A 16,916-nucleotide genomic window follows, 5' to 3' on the forward strand; every position below is an offset into this window, starting at 1 on the left:
AACAGTGGCTCAGCTGCCTGTTTTTGTCCCCCATGTGAAAGAGCCCTTACACACCTCTGTAATTCTATTTTACCTGCATGTTGGTGGGCTGATGGATAGCATCACTACAGCATTATCCCCTCTCCCTTCATTTCTAAGAGGTTAAACAGGGGAGTTACCTAGCAGATGACAATCATAGTTGGGAACGCCTAGCAAAAATGGTCCTCTTGCTTAGTCATTTTTTTAAAAACACAACAGAGTCATTTTAAGATAAGATCACCCTGATACTTAAGGAGAAGGGAAAAGGATGCATCCGTTTATGACTCACTACAGTAAAATATGAACAGAGAACATAACTTTACCTTTAGTGTACTTTATGAATAGAAAGATCTAGAAGTGGATCTATGGTTTGTTGTTTCAGTCTGAGCCACATTGTATAACATATTGTATAAAACCCTTTGTGAGTCACTCGCCAGGAGTTTGTGCTTCTATAATTGGCTCAGGCATAACAAAAAAAAAATAGTTTTAGGATATTTCAGTTTAACCACTTTACCACCGGAGGATTTTGCTGTCTTACGTCCAGGCCACTTTTTGCGATTCGGCACTGTGCGACTTTAACTGACAATTGCGCGGTCATGCAACGCCGTACCCAAACGAAATTGACGTCCTTTTTTCCCCACAAACAGAGCTTTCTTTTGGTGGTATTTGATCACCTGTGTGATTTTTACTTTTTGCGCTATAAACAAAAAAAAGCGTAAATTTTGAAAAAATAACAATATTTTTCACATTTTTTTATATGAAATTCCCCCCAAAAAAATGTAAAAATCAAAATTTATTTTACATTTTTGGCCAATTTGTTTTCTGCTACCTATGTTTGGTAGAAAAAAATCACAAAAAGCGTATTTTGATTGGTTTGCGCAAAAGTTATTGCGTTTACTAACTAAGGGAAAGATTTCTGTCATTTTTGGTGTTTTTTTTTTTTAAGGAGTAATGGCGGCGATCTGCGTTTTTTTTTGTGGGACTGCAACATTGCCGCGGACAGATCGGGCCCTTGACTGACATTTTTGACACTTTTGGGGGTACCAGTGACATTACTACAGTAATCAGTGCTATACATATGCACTGTTACTGTAAAAATGACACTGGCAGGGAAGGGGTTAATTTTATTGGAGAGGGAGGGGTTAATGTATGCCTGGTGCTTACTAACATGTGTGGGGGGAGGGGACTGAGTGACACAGGAACAGATCGCAGGTTCAGTTATGCTGAATCCCGCAATCTGACCCTGTTTGTCACTTAGGAGATCCGCCCGCTCTGTTTACACAAGCGGGCGGATCTCCACACTCGATTCCCCGATGATCAGGGAAGAGCAGCGGCGATCGCCGCCACTCCTCCCCTGGCCCGACTCCTGCTGTGTCTGAATACAGCGGGAGCGAGCCTCCGGCGGCACGCGAGCGCCGCCTACAAGGGGAGGAGTCTACGTCGCTGGATGGAATCGAGCCACTTTGCCGCAGTACAGTCCCAGTGACTGGTCGGCAAGTGGTTTACCACTTTAAGACCAGAGGATTTTCCTGCTTAACGTCCAGGCCACTTTTTTCAACTTGGCACTGCGCGTATTTAACTGACAATTGCGCGGTCATGCAATGCTGTACCCAAACGAAATTAACTTCCTTTATTTCCCACAAACAGAGCTTTCTTTTGGTGGTATTTGATCACCTGTGCGATTTTCATTTTTTGCTTTATTAATAAAAAAAAGAGCGAAAATTTTGCAAAAAATTTACATTTTCTACTTTGACAGTTAAAGAGGTTGTAAACCCACTTTTTTTTACATTTACCTATAGGTAAGCCTATATTAAGGCTTACCTATAGATGCTTTAAATATCTCCTAAACATGTACTGTTTAGGAGATATTTACACTGACGTCATCGGCTGCATGCGCTCTGAAGGAACGGCCACCCGTGCCGTTCCTTCAAAACCCTGTGCCGTGAATGGCGGCTCCCGCGGGAGTGACGCGAACAAGGAAGCAGGGCGGCCGGACATGTCGGCAGTCCTGTTGCTGAGCGGGCGACACTGCGGGGGTTTAGTTTTTAGGTAAGTATTTCATAATGAGCTAGTATGTGATGCATACTAGCTCATTATGCCTTTGTCTTTACAGGCTTTTTTTTTTCTCTCGTTTTTTTTTTCCTGCATTTACTTCCTCTTTAAAAAATATCCAATATATTCAATTTTTGTCATATATTTAGGCCAAAATGTAATTTAGCTACATGTCTTTGACAAAACAAATTCTCAATGAGCGTATTTTTAACCGATATAAGACCGGAAGATTTTACCCCATTCCTGACCAGGCTATATTTTGCGATTTGGCACTGCGTTACTTTAACGGACAATTGCACGGTCGTGCGACGCTGTATCCAAATAGAGCTTTCTTTTGGTGGTATTTAATCACCTGTGCGGTTTTTAATTTTTGAAAAAAAGAGCGACAATTTTGAAAAAAAAAAAAAAAACAATATTTTCACATTCTGATTTATAACATTCCCCCAAAAAATTTACAAATCAAAATTTTTTAACATTTTAGGCCACATATTTTTGGTAAAAAAAAATCACAATAAGCGTATTTTGATTGGTTTGCGCAAAAGTTATCGTGTTTACTAACTACGGGAAAGATTTGTCATTTTTATTGTTAAATTTTTTTTACTAGTAATGGCGGCGATATGCGATTTTTTGCGAGACTGCAACATTGGCGGACAGATCGGACCCCTAACTGACATTTTTGACACTTTTGGGGGGGCCAGTGACATTACTACAGTAATCAGTGCTAAAAAATATGCACTGTTACTGTAATAATGACACGGGTAGGGAAGGGGTTAACACTGTGGGTGATCAAGGGGTTAAATGTGTGCCTCATGCTTACTGACGTGTGTGGGGGGAGGGGGTTGTGTGACACAGACACAGATCGCATGTTCAGCTATGCTGAATCCTGTAATCTGCCCCTGCCTGTCACATAGAAGATCCGTCCGCTTTGTTTACACAAGCGGGCGGATTTCCTCACTCGATCCCCGAGGCATCTCCTCCCCTGGCCCGACTCCCGCTGTGTCTAAACACAGTGGGAGCGAGCCTCCAGTGGCACGTGGGCGCCGCCGAGAGAGGGAGGAATCTGGGGATGTAGGTCTACGTCGCCAGACCCAGGACTGCCACCTTGCTGCAGTAGCAGCAACGTGAGCAGTCCTAAAGTGGTTAAATGTTTACTTTCTTTGTAACATGTAATTTGTCATATCTTTGTGAGAATGGCAGCCTCAAATCTAGATGTTAGGAAGACCCCCAAAGAAAATACACTATATTACCAAAAGTATTGGACAGCCCTGCCTTTACACGCACATGAACTGTAATGGCATCCCAGTCTTAGTCTGTAGGGTTCAATATTGAGTTGGCCCACCCTTTGCCGCTATAACAGCTTCAACTCTTCTGGGAAGGCTGTCCACAAGGTCTAGGAGTGTGTCTATGGGAATGTTTGACCGTTCTTCCAGAAGTTCATTTGTGAGATCAGGCACTAATATTGGATAAGAAGGCCTGGCTCGCAGTCTCTGCTCTAATTCATCCGAAAGGTGTTCTATTGGGTTGAGGTCAGGACTCTGTGCAGGCCAGTCAAGTTCCTCCACCCCAAACTCACTCATCCATGTCTTTATGCACCTTGCTTTGTGCACTTGTGCAGACATGTTGGAGCAGGAAGGGGCCATCCCCAAACTGTTCCCACAAAGTTGGGAGCATGAAATTGTCCAAAATGTCTTGGTATGCTGACACCTTAAGAGTTCCCTTCACTGGAACTAAGGGGCCAAGCCCAACCCCTGAAAAACAACACCACACCATAATCCCCCCTCCACCAAATGATTTGGACCAATGCAAAAAACAAGGTCCATAAAGACATGAACGAGTGAGTTTGGGTTGGAGGAACTTGACTGCCCTGACCTCAACCCGATAGAACACCTTTGGGAGGAATTCGAGCGGAGAGTGGCTTTCCCGTCCACATCAGTGCCCGATCTCACAAATGCACTTCTGGAAGAATGGTCAAACATTCCCATAGACACACTCCTAGACCTTGTGGACAGCCTTCCCAGAAGAGTTGAAGCTATTATAGCAGCATAGGTGTGCGCAGCCTATTGCATTAGGGTGTGCACCCCAAAGTTTAAATACACATGCATGTGTTTGCCTACATATATAAGGCCCCGATACATTACTCTCCCTGCTGGCAAAGTGAAATAGAAGTGTGTGGCACTTCTCTTATGGCAGAGCAGGTCCGAGGGAGATCTTTCCCATCTCCTCACTGGCAAACAGAGCGATAATGCTAATGTGCCCTAGGTGATTAGGGTCTGCCCAGGCACACCCGGCACACCCTGTGCGCACACCTATGTATAGCAGGAAAGGGAGGGACAACTGTATGTAGTATACTGTAAGCACAACTGAAAATCATATAATCTGTGACCAATATCCATTAATATCACAAAAATCAAGTCTGTGAACACAACTAGTGAAAGTGAAAAAGTAAAAAAAAATGTCTTTAATAATGTTAATTATATTTAATAATGTTTTACATTAAGAAAGCATAATAGTAGGATATATATCACAATAATTGTTGACATTACTATACTGTGCACTGTTGTCCTATAGACTTGACTCATGCATTGCTCCTGCACTACTGATGTCCCATTCAAATATAAAGGACCAGTGGTGCAACTATAGGCGTTGCAGCCCTCACATCACCTATGGGGCCCAGGAGTGGTACGGGGTCCAATAAGGGAGGTTGTCAAGGCAAGTTAATTTGTGAAAGCCTATCTAAACCCAAAAGCTAACTTGTAACATATTCTAGTTTAGCAGTCCTTAACTACTTCCCGCCCGCCCACTGTCAAATGACGGCTGAGCATCAGTGCCCTGATTACAGAAAAGATCAAACAGTGCCCACAGTGCCCACCATCAGTTCCCACAGTGCCCACAATCAGTGCCCATAGCGTTGCCAGTCAGTGCCTGCTCATCTGTGATGCCCACCAGTGCCGCCTGTCAGTGCCCATCAGTGCCACCCATCAGTGCCACCTCTCAGTGCCCATCAGTGCCACATCTCAGTGCCCATCAGTGCTCATCAGTGCCGCCTATCAGTGCCGCCTATCAGTGCCCATCAGTGCGGCATATTAGTACCTCCTCATCAGTGCCACCTCATCAGTGCCACCTCATCAGTGCCCATAAGTGCCACCTCAACAGTGCCCATCAGTGCAGCCTATCAGTGCCCATCAGTGCCGCCTCATCAGTGCACATCAGTGAAGGAGAAATTTACTTACAGTAATCCCCCGCTACATCGCGGTTCAGTTTTTGCGGTCCCGGTAATTCGCGTTTTTTTTTTGTAATGTTATTTTACTATATAAATCATTAAAAATGAAAGATTTTTGTGTTTTCCATAGCTCTTGCTCTGTCTCTAAGTATCTTTTATGTGTTTAAATGAGTTTCTATTGTTTTAAAAGTGTGTTTAAAGACCTTAAAATGCTTCTACACGTACAGTGACAGTAAAAAAATCATGTCTACAATGCATTTTAATAGGGTTTTTCTATTTCGCGGAATTTCACTTTTCGCGGCTGGGTCCGGAACGTAACCTCCGCAATGGAGGGGGGTTTACTGTATTTTTAAAATGTACTCACAGAAAATAAGAAAACTTTTTTTCTTTCAAAATTTTCTGTCTTTTTTTTTTTTTTTTTCTGTAAGAAATAAAAAACCCAGCGGTGATTAAATACCACCAAAAGAAAGTTCTATTTGTGTGAAAAAAAAATTCTAAACCTTTTAATATAGGTACAGTGTAGCATGATCGCACAATTGTCATTCAAAGTGTGACCGCGCTGAAAGCTGAAAATTGGCCTAGGCAGGAAGGGGGTGAAAGTGCCCGGTATTGAAGTAGTTAAATGTGGTAGCTGTGCCAACCAGACCCTGGTCAACTAGTGTACCACCAGCCTGCTCATGATTGAGATTGAAATTTGCCCGGGCCCTCCGAAACCGGTCCAATTTCGATCCATGTATGGCCGGCTTAACCCCTGAAAGTGGCCTAGTGACATTAGCGGATTTTGCTCTTTTTTTTATTGAACTATTGATATGCCTGTGTAATAGAAGAACAGTTTTATCACCAGGAAAGAGATAAGATATCAACATGTATTTACCTGTCTGACCGCAGATATTAATTAGCCTCAATTCCTTCTGTTTGTTTGTTAACAACATTGATCTGCTGAAGAATTTACTCTACTGACTAGTGTGTGTCTGTAACCACATATACTGTATATATGGTATTTGGTCTGGGATTAAAATGGGATTTGGTTTGCTTGGTTTTCTGCATTAAAGCAGAACCTGTGGCCAGGTATATACTTATTACAAGCCTGCCTGTTCCTGCATTTGAGCTAATCTCTTCTGTCTTTGATATTCTGGACTGACCTGTTTTGGATTTGGCTTCTGATCATATCTGTCTGTATGCTGTGTATAGGAACGCTGTGTAAGTGTCCAGCTAGACCAGGGGTCTCCAAACCTTCTAAACAAAGAGCCATTTCACTGTCCTTCAGACTTTAGGGGGGCAGACTGTGGCTATTGAGAGTAGCAAATGTCCCGATAGAAGTGGCAAAAAATAATGCCCCATCTTTGGTGTCAGTGAAATTAATTTTGCCTCATCGTTGGTGTCCTGGGGCCCCATTGTTGGTGCCATTGGGAGTAATTGTGCCCCACAGCTCCCGGGGGAGGCACATGTGAAGCCCTGGTTCACAGAACCGCACATTGCCAATGACAGTCACCTTGTAAGTAACAATAGGGTTGGATAACAATTACCTCCCTCTTAATTTGAATGTATGTGATTTTAGTCGACCAATAGATTATTGGAACATTTATACTTTTTTACAGAGTTTTTGGCATCCGCTCCTGAAGAGTGGTATTAAACCACGAAACGCGTAGACTTACAAGGATGTCATCAATTTTTCATCCATACAGGACTTTATTGCTACTTAATCAATTTTTAACGTTTACTTACCTTTTGAACGTTTATTGCATTTTTGTGTATTTTTATATACTTGATACAAATTGGGTCCATGACTGCTGCAGCAAGTTGATGATTCAGCATTCATTGCCATGTTGTACCCTACAGATTATCTATAGTACGGCAACAATGGAATAATTATGGACTGTGTGGTCTATACGGAGTGCCATTAATCCCTATACTCTAGATATATACATATAATTTGTGTACCTGCACATATATCAGACTGATCCAAGTGTTTTGATTGTGTTGTTTATACATGAATTGATATTTCACATGTTGTACTTTGTTAATTGCTGGTGTATAACAATAAAATGTTCCTATAGCTCATGTTTCCATCTCATCTAAAGTCCCAAATCTTTTCCTCTATTCAAAGAATTTGTCAAATGACTTTCCTAGATCATATGATTGGTCTTGCAAGTGATTAGCAACTTCTCTATGGCAAAACTGTATTTACCCACTTCAATACCGGGCACTTTTCCCCCTTCCCGCCCAAGCCAATTTTCAGCTTTTAGCACTGTTGCATTTTGAATGACAATTGCGCGGTCATGCAACCCTGTACCTACACCAAATTTATGTCATTTTTTTCCCACAAATAGATCTTTCTTTTGGTGGTATTTGATCACCGCAAGGATTTTTCTTTTTTGCTACACAAAAAAAAAAGACCGAAAAGTTTGAAAAAAAAAAAAGTTTTTTTGTTTATGTTATAAAATTTTGTAAATAGATAATTTTTTTCCTGCACTGATGAGCACTGACGAGGCCACACTGACAGGCACTAATGGGGTGGCACTAATATGCAGCACTGATGGGCACTGATAGCCGGCACTGATATGCAGCACTGATAGCCACTGATATGTGGCACCGATAGGTAGCACTGATATGCAGCATTGGTGGGCACTGATAGGCGGCACTGATGGGCACTGATAGGCGGCACTGATGGGCACTGATAGGTGGCACTGATGTGCAGCACTGATATGCACTGATATGTGGCATTGATAGGTAGCACTGATATGCAGCATTGGTGGGCACTGATAGGCGGCACTGGTGGGCACTGATAGATGGCACTGATGGACTGATAGGGGGCACTGATGGGCACTGATAGGTGGCACTGATGGGTGGCACTGATGGCACTGATAGGCGGCACTGACGGGCACTGATAGGCGGTACTGGTGGGCCGCACTGATAGATTGCAATGATGGGCACTGGTGGGCAGCACTGATAGATGGCATGGGGTGCAGCACTGATGGGGAGGGCACCACTGGCAGGCTCCCTGAGCCCTGATTGCCATCCCTTGAGGGCATCCCTGGGGTCTTAGGAGGGCATCCCTGGCGGTTCTAGTGGCACCCCCCCCCAAGGGTCTGCACTGGTAATCAATGCTCTGAATACCAGCACAGACCCCCCCCCCCCCCGTCAGGAGAGCCGCAGATGGGCTCTCCTCTACTCGTGCCTGTCAGGCAGGAACTGAGGAAAGCCGATCAACGGCTCTTCCTGTTTACTATGTGACCAGCTGTGATTGGACACAGCTGGTCACATGGTAAAGAGCCTACGTCAGTAGGCTCTTTACCGAGATCGGAGATGAGGTGTGTCAGAGTGACATATGACGTCCGTTCAGGATAATGTAACCACCTTCCCGCCGTCAATTGCCTATAGGCCAGGCGGGAAGTGGTTAAAGGGGAGTTCCACCCAGAAGTGGTACTCCTCACCCCCTTACATGCCACATTTGGCATGTCTTTTTTTTTTGGGGGGGGGTATTTAGTTTTGACAGGTAGCCAGCTCCCATTTCTGCTTGGGCCGCTTAGGTGACTAAAGCGGAAGTGCCGACCTGCCCCTCCTTCCCTGCAATCTTCTGGGACATGTCACAGGTCCCAGAAGATTGCCCGGCTACTAAAGAGGCGCAGCGCGACTCACGCATGCACAGTTCGCACCTGGCTATGAAGTCGCAAACTGTCACAGCCGGGTGCCCACACTTGTGATGCCAGCGTCGGGGAGAGGCAAGAGAGAGGAGCAAAAAGTTGGGGAGCAAACCCTGAACATGTATTTCTAAAGCTGGTGCAGCTATGAACCAAGCGACATGCATATTAAAATAGAATAGCGCACACATGCAAAAGAAATGACTAACAAATATGAAGACAATCCATAAATAAAAATGGGGATTTGGTCCCACCATATGGCCATATCGTGCTCAAGCCCACCACTACGTCAAAGTACCCCATTATCAGTGGGTCCTACACTATCCATAAAAAAGGATGAATCCAGCCTCTCTAACCCTTGGAGACAACACTCCTTGCTGGGAGAGATGTGCTAATGCACTACAAGGGACTCCTCCTATATCTACTTGATAGTGGACACTGATAGAGTACAGGTGTGTGTGTGGGGGGGGGGGGTGCTCAACCCCAGAAGTCTGGTCAGACCGAATACATAATAAACAAGCAAAAAGTTGGGGGAGCAAACCCTGAACATGTATTTCTAAAGCCGGTGCAGCTATGAACCAAGCGAAGTGCATATTAAAAAAGAATAGCGCACACATGCAAAAGAAATGACTATCAAATATGAAGACAATCCATAAATAAAATGGGGATTTGGTCCCACCATATGGCCATATCGTGCTCAAGCCCACCACTACCCCCCCCCCCCCCCCACACACACACCTGTACTCTATAAGTGTCCACTATCAAGTAGATATAGGAGGAGTCCCTTGTAGTGCATTAGCACATCTCTCCCAGCAAGGAGTGTTGTCTCCAAGGGTTAGAGAGGCTGGATTCACCCCTTTTTTATGGATAGTGTAGGACCCACTGACAATGGGGTACTTTGACGTAGTGGTGGGCTTGAGCACGATATGGACATATGGTGGGACCAAATCCCCATTTTTATTTATGGATTGTCTTCATATTTGATAGTCATTGCTTTTGCATGTGTGCGCTATTCTTTTTTAAGAGAGAGGAGCGAGGCTTCAGGCAGCCGCATCGTTGGGTCGTGGGACAGATGAATGTGCATTTAATAAAAGTCAGCAGAAGCACTTTTTGTAGCTGCTGACTTTTAATAAACTTAAAAACGAGTGCAACTCCGCTTTAGATTGGTCTATATCGACCCAAAATGACAGAATATTAACCACATTGATACCAATAACATCAATATATCATTACATTACCTTGGATGCCCTATGCTATGTTTAGATCTCCTAATGAGTCAGCTGACAGCAGTGATGTATTGTTTTAAAATTGGGTTGCATGACACGTCATGAATGATGTGACTTACATAGCCAGGCATTGTAGGTGTTCCTAAATGAAAACAGTGGATATGATTTTTTTTTTCAATGAATGTGCCAAACATCCAGAGTCCAAGGTAATTTATTGATACAATTAATTCATAGCAGAATTCTGTTATGAATCAATAATATCGTTAAATTACCTTGGAATCTTGGATATTTGTTTGGCGCTCTTATTGGATTGTATATATGTGGATTCTGTTGGTTTTGGAGAGTGCGATATCACGCACATTTGCTAGATGCATACGGGTGTTATTAACAACTTGTTTTGTGCATCTGGTGTGAACAAGCCTTAAATGTCTTTTTCTTAGGAGTATATCTTCCTGATTTGTTACAGAAAAAGCATTTTGAATGCTTCTTTAAAAAATGACATGAAAGCACAAGGACCCAAACAGCATTACATTGCAGTACAGCGTTCAACCCCCTCCAGCCGCAACCTGCCATAGACTGGCAGGCTACCTGCAGCAGGCATGGAGGCTGTATAGGGTTGCCACCTCATTCCTTTGAATCAGGACAAACATTAATTATACAGGTTCTGGTAATTAAACTCACTTAGTGCCTTTTGTGCATTATATTAGCCTCAGAACCTGTGTAATTAATATGTGTCCTGGTTTAAAGGGATGAGGTGGCAACCCTAAGGCTGCACCTGTCCACATCGGGAGGGATGCACTGCTAAGCTGGCCATAGATTAATCGATTCATGGGGCCTGCCATGATACAGGTAGAAAAGGGACATACACTATATTACTAAAAGTATTGGGACGCCTGCCTTTACATGCACATGAACCTTAATGGCATCCCAGTCTTATCCTTCAGATTTACCTTTTCTATGTAGGGCAAGGGCCTGCCAGATTGCATACAAATTGAAAGTGTTTAGGTTTGACCTCATATTATATGGTTTTGGTAAGTCTAAAGGAAAAAGTCTTCAGAAAATCTTATAGTGTGTATGGCCCATTAGTCCGTAGGGTTCAGTATTGAGTTGGCCCACACTTTGCAGCTATAACAGCTTCAACTTTTCTGGGAAGGCTGTCCACATGTTTAGAAGTGTGTCTATGGGAATGTTTGACTATGTGTCTTGGGATGTAATTCATCTCAATGGTGTTCTATCAGGTTGAGGTCAGGACTCTCTGCTGGTCAGTCAAGTTTCTCCACCCCAAACCCACTCATCCATGTCTTTATGGACCTTGCTTTGTGTACTGGTGCGCAGTCTTGTTTGAACAGGAAGGGGCCATCCCCAAACTGTTTTGCCAAAGTTGGGAGCATGAAATCGTCCAAAATGTCTTGGTATTCTGACACCTACAGTGTTCCCTTCACTGGAACTAAGGAGCAAAGCCCAACCCCTGAAAAACAACCCCACACCATAATCTCCCCCTCCACCAAATGATTTGGACCAGTGCACAAAGCAAGGTCCATAAAGATATGGATGAGTGAGTTTGGGGTGGTAAACTGGACTGACCTCAACCTGATAGAATACCTTTGGAATGAAGTAGAGCGGAGACTGCGAGCCAGGCCTACTCGTCCACATCAGTGCCGGACCTCACAAATGCACTTCTAGAAGAATGGTCAAACATTCCCATAGACGCACTCCTAAACCTTGTGGACAGCCTTCCCAGAAGAGTTGAAGCTGTTATAGCTGCAAAGGGTGGGCCAACTCAATATTGAACCCTACAGACTAAGACTGGGATGCCATTTAGGTTAATGTGCATGTAAAGGCAGATGTCCCAATACTTTTGGTAATATAGTGTACACTGGCTGCCTTTCCTTATTACTTAGGCTAAACATACCTAAAGTATCTGCTAATTAAACAATTAAACTCAGCTTTGTAGAAATAAAAATACACACAACTGTAGAGGGTCAGGTTGTGCATTTTCAGGATAAGTTTTTGTGTGAAGAATATCTGGGTCACTTGGAGAATTTTAAAAGGGACCCACCAACATAAATCTGGGCCATAGAAATGCCCAGTTTACACTTGTGGTTGGGGATGGTAAAAAAAAACATGCAGTTGAGCTGTGTTTTCACTGCCCCCACCCACAACCATACAGGGGTAAACACATGCCATGATGCAGCAAAAAGTATTCCCCCTATCCACAAGTGTACTGCCCCCGAACATGACCCTTTCAAACATGGGGCCGCACTGCAACCGCTCTACAATCCCGTGCAATGCATGTGGTTGCTGTGTGATAATGCATCCTTTTAAGGGTTAAAACAGGTGGTGAGGAGGCGACTGTCACCACTTGTCAAATCCCCTTTTAAAAAGGCAATGCATGTGTAAATGAGCCCAAAGAGAGAGAAAAATTCATTTGTGCTCCTGCATATCTCTGCAGAGCAGAAGGAAGGAAGATCTGAAGCATTGTTTGCTCTTCCTTAGAATAAGCATTAAACATTATTCATGCAAATAAAAAAAATAGACACAAATGCTGTAAAATAATTATTTTGCTACAAACACAAAAAAATTAAATTACATTTGTAGATCACAAAAATATTTGGAGGTCACAAAAAATGTTAAAAAAAAAAACACACAAAGGAAAAAAAGTTTCTCACTAAAATACTATCAACTATGTATGGGGGGGATAATTATTTATTCCCTTTCAGATTTTGTAAGTTTGCCAACTTACAACAAAATAAACGGTCTATAATTTTTTTCATAGGTGTATTTTAAAAAATAGAGATAGACTATCAACCAAAAATCCAGAAAAAAAAATACTTGATACAAATGTTATAAACTGAGTTGCAATTCAGTGGAGTAAAATAAGTATTTGATCCCCAAGTAAAACATAACTTAGTACTTGGTGGAGAAGCCCTTGTTGGCAAGCACAACATTACCCGATTCTTGATATAGAGCATTTGCAGCCATGGAAACCATAGATGCTAAGGCTGTTGTGCAGCCGTACTCGCTAAAACTACAGCCTTCTCATACCTATCCAGAGAGGGATACAACAGCACTTATCAAAACGGGACGTAAAGCCCTAACACAATCTTCTATCTCAGTGATGGGGAACCTTGACACCCCAGATGTTTTGGAGCTACATTTCCCATGATGCTCAACTACACTGCAGAGTGCATGAGCATCATGGGAAATGTAGTTCCAAAACATCTGGGGTGCCAAGGTTCGCCATCACTGTATCTGGATCTGAAAGGCAACGATAATGTCCCAGAACATTTTACTGCAAGTTATTTATTTAAATTAACATTTGTGGCACCTGTGGCTATCTGTTGCAGAACCTAATAAAATCAGTATTTATATATATATATATATATATATATATATATATACATATATATATATATATATATATATATACAGTCGGGTCCATAAATATTGGGACATCGACACAATGCTAATCTTTTTGGCTCTATACACCACCACAATGGATTTGAAATGAAACAAACAAGATGTGCTTTAACTGCAGACTTTCAGCTTTAATTTGAGGGCATTTACATCCAAATCAGGTGAAAGGTGTAGGAATTACAACAGTTTGTATATGTGCCTCCCACTTTTTAAGGGACCAAAAGTAATGGGACAGATTAACAATCATAAATCAAACTTTCACTTTTTAATACTTGGTTGCAAATCCTATGCAGTCAATTGCAGCCTGAAGTCTGGATCGCATAGACATCACCAGACGCTGGGTTTCATCCCTGGTAATGCTTTGCCAGGCCTCTACTGCAACTGTCTTCAGTTCCTGCTTGTTCTTGGGGCATTTTCCCTAAAGTTTTGTCTTCAGCAAGTGAAATGCATGCTCAATCGGATTCAGGTCAGATGATTGACTTGGCCATTGCATAACATTCCACTTTTTTCCCTTTAAAAACACCTTGGTTGCTTTCGCAGTATGCTTTAGGTCATTGTCCATCTGCACTGTGAAGCGCTGTCCAATGAGTTCTGAAGCAATTGGCTGAATATGAGCAGATAATATTGCCCGAAACATTTCGGAATTCATCCTGCTGCTTTTGTCAGCAGTCACATCATCAATAAATACAAGAGAACCAGTTCCATTGGCAGCCATACATGCCCACGCCATGACTCTACCACCACCATGCTTCACTGATGAGGTGGTATGCTTTGGATCATGAGCAGTTCCTTTCCTTCTCCATACTCTTCTCTTCCCATCACTCTGGTACAAGTTGATCTTGGTCTCATCTGTCCATAGGATGTTGTTCCAGAACTGTGAAGGCTTTTTTAGATGTTGTTTGGCAAACTCTAATCTGGCCTTCCTGTTTTTGAGGCTGACCAATGGTTTACATCTTGTGGTGAACCCTCTGTATTCACTCTGGAGAAGTCTTCTCTTGATTGTTGACTTAGACACACATACACCTACCTCCTGGAGAGTGTTCTTGATCTGGCCAACTGTTGTGAAGGGTGTTTTCTTCACCAGGGAAAGAATTCTTCGGTCATCCACCACAGTTGTTTTCCATGGTCTTTCCGGGTCTTTTGGTGTTGCTGAGCTCACCGGTGCCTTCTTTCTTTTTAAGGATGTTCCAAACAGTTAATTTGGCCACACTGAATGTTTTTGCTATCTCTCTGATGGGTTTGTTTTGTTTTTTCAGCCTAATGATGGCTTGCTTCACTGATAGTGACAGCTCTTTGGATCTCATATTGAGAGTTGACAGCAACAGATTCCAAATGCAAATAGCACACTTGAAATGAACTCTGGACCTTTTACCTGCTCCTTGTAAATGGGATAATGAGGGAATAACACACACCTGGCCATGGAACAGCTGAGCAGCCAATTGTCCCATTACTTTTGGTCCCTTAAAAAGTGGGAGGCACATATACAAACTGTTGTAATTCTTACACGTTTCACCTGATTTGGATGCAAATACCCTAAAATTAAAGCTGAAAGTCTTCAGTTAAAGCACATATTGTTTGTTTCATTTCAAATCCATCGTGGTGTTGTAAGATTACAATTGTGTCAATTTCCCAATATTTATGGACCTGACTGTATATATACATATGTATATATATATATATATATATATATATATATATATTTGTGTATATATATATATATATATATATATATACTGTATATACTCAAAATTAAAATTACAAACTCCAACACATGCAATAAAAAAAAGTATGAAAAAATAATCTCCTTGTGCTCATGTCAAAATGATCTTTTAACCAATAAAAAATGATACAAAACCATGTAAGAAAGATAAATATAAATACCATAGCATAGAGCAGGGGTGTCAAACTCAGTTTCATTGTGGGCCGCATCAGCATTATGGTTGCCCTCAAGGGGCGGGTTATACAGTATCTGTAAGATTAGATGTCCAGAGCACCCAATGCCCCCTTACACAATTACATGGGATGTCAAGAACCCCCCCCCCCCATCATCAGAAGTCAAGAGTCACCCACCCTTCCTTACATCGCAATGGATTTACATCACAATGAACCCCCTTAACTTGTGCTGCTGCCAGGAAAAAGCTGTGGGTGACTTTGTGAAGAAGTGCAGGGTCTGGAGGAGAACCAGCTTCAAGAGTCTGCTGAATGCTGAGACCAGGGGTGGCAAAGGCAAAGTGGTATTGCGGCTGCACAGGGAGGTGCAGGGTGTGCAGGAGGAGTTCTGCCCTCCTCTCTGCTGGGGACTGCTGAGAAGGGGGGGGAGGTTGGCAAAGATGAGCCTTTCTGCAATTGCACAGAGGAGTGCAGGATCTGGCAAAGGAGTTCTGTCCTCTCTGCTGCCGACCACGAGACAAGGGGGATTCCGCAGCTGCAGGAGAGGAGCGAGGGCCACATGAAATGACCTGGGGGGCCTGCATTCAGCCCGCGGGCCTTGTGTTTGACACCCGTGGCATAGAGGAAGGACAGTGATCTGATACCAACTACCTGTCTGAAATAAAAAAGATCAGATTGAACTCAACGTTCAGTCCTAAAGGGTTAAGGACTTCAGTATTAAAGATCCAAAAAGATTCCCTCTGACTAAGGCGCCTAATGAAATTCCCCCCTCTCTAATGCTGATTAACTCTTTCCACTGCCCAAAATCTTTGACCTCTGAGGTCCCTGTCATGACAGATCCTGAAATGTTTGGAAACGTTATGCGACCTAAGGCCTTTTGTTATATTATTTACATGCTCTCCTATACGTGTACTCAGTGCCCTAGGAGGTCCTGCCAACGTATCGGAGGCCACAATCACACTAACATGTAGACCACCGCTTGCGTACTGCAAGTGATAAGGTCCTTGATCTTATAGTTCTTATTGGTAGCCAAAGAGGAACATTTTTTACACCTTTTGTTGTTACATATATGCCAAGGCATGTATCAGTGTTTTTGCAATAACTTTAGTAAATCAGCCCTAAGAAAGTGCCTAGTACACACTTCCCTAATTGTTGGGTGTCACTATGACACAACTTGCCACTGAGCTACTTCGCTTCCCTCAGGGAGATGCACCCAATGTCCATGGAGACTCAGCCTAATTACCACGTATTTTTGCAATCATTACTACACTACCCGGAAGATTTGTAAAATAATGGAAAACTGTTGCAAAGGAAGTCTGGAACTAGTTACCCTTCAAAAGGGTTGGAGATCCCTTCAGGGCTTCCTTAATCTGAATAATTGAGGAAGATTCTTTCTGAGTCAATGACAGCCTTGTAAATTCCTTGAAGTTTTCAACCCTAAAGGCTTGCATG

Source organism: Pelophylax lessonae (assembly GCF_965119305.1).
Source record: "Pelophylax lessonae genome assembly, chromosome: 12".
Taxonomy (NCBI): Eukaryota; Metazoa; Chordata; class Amphibia; order Anura; family Ranidae; genus Pelophylax; species Pelophylax lessonae.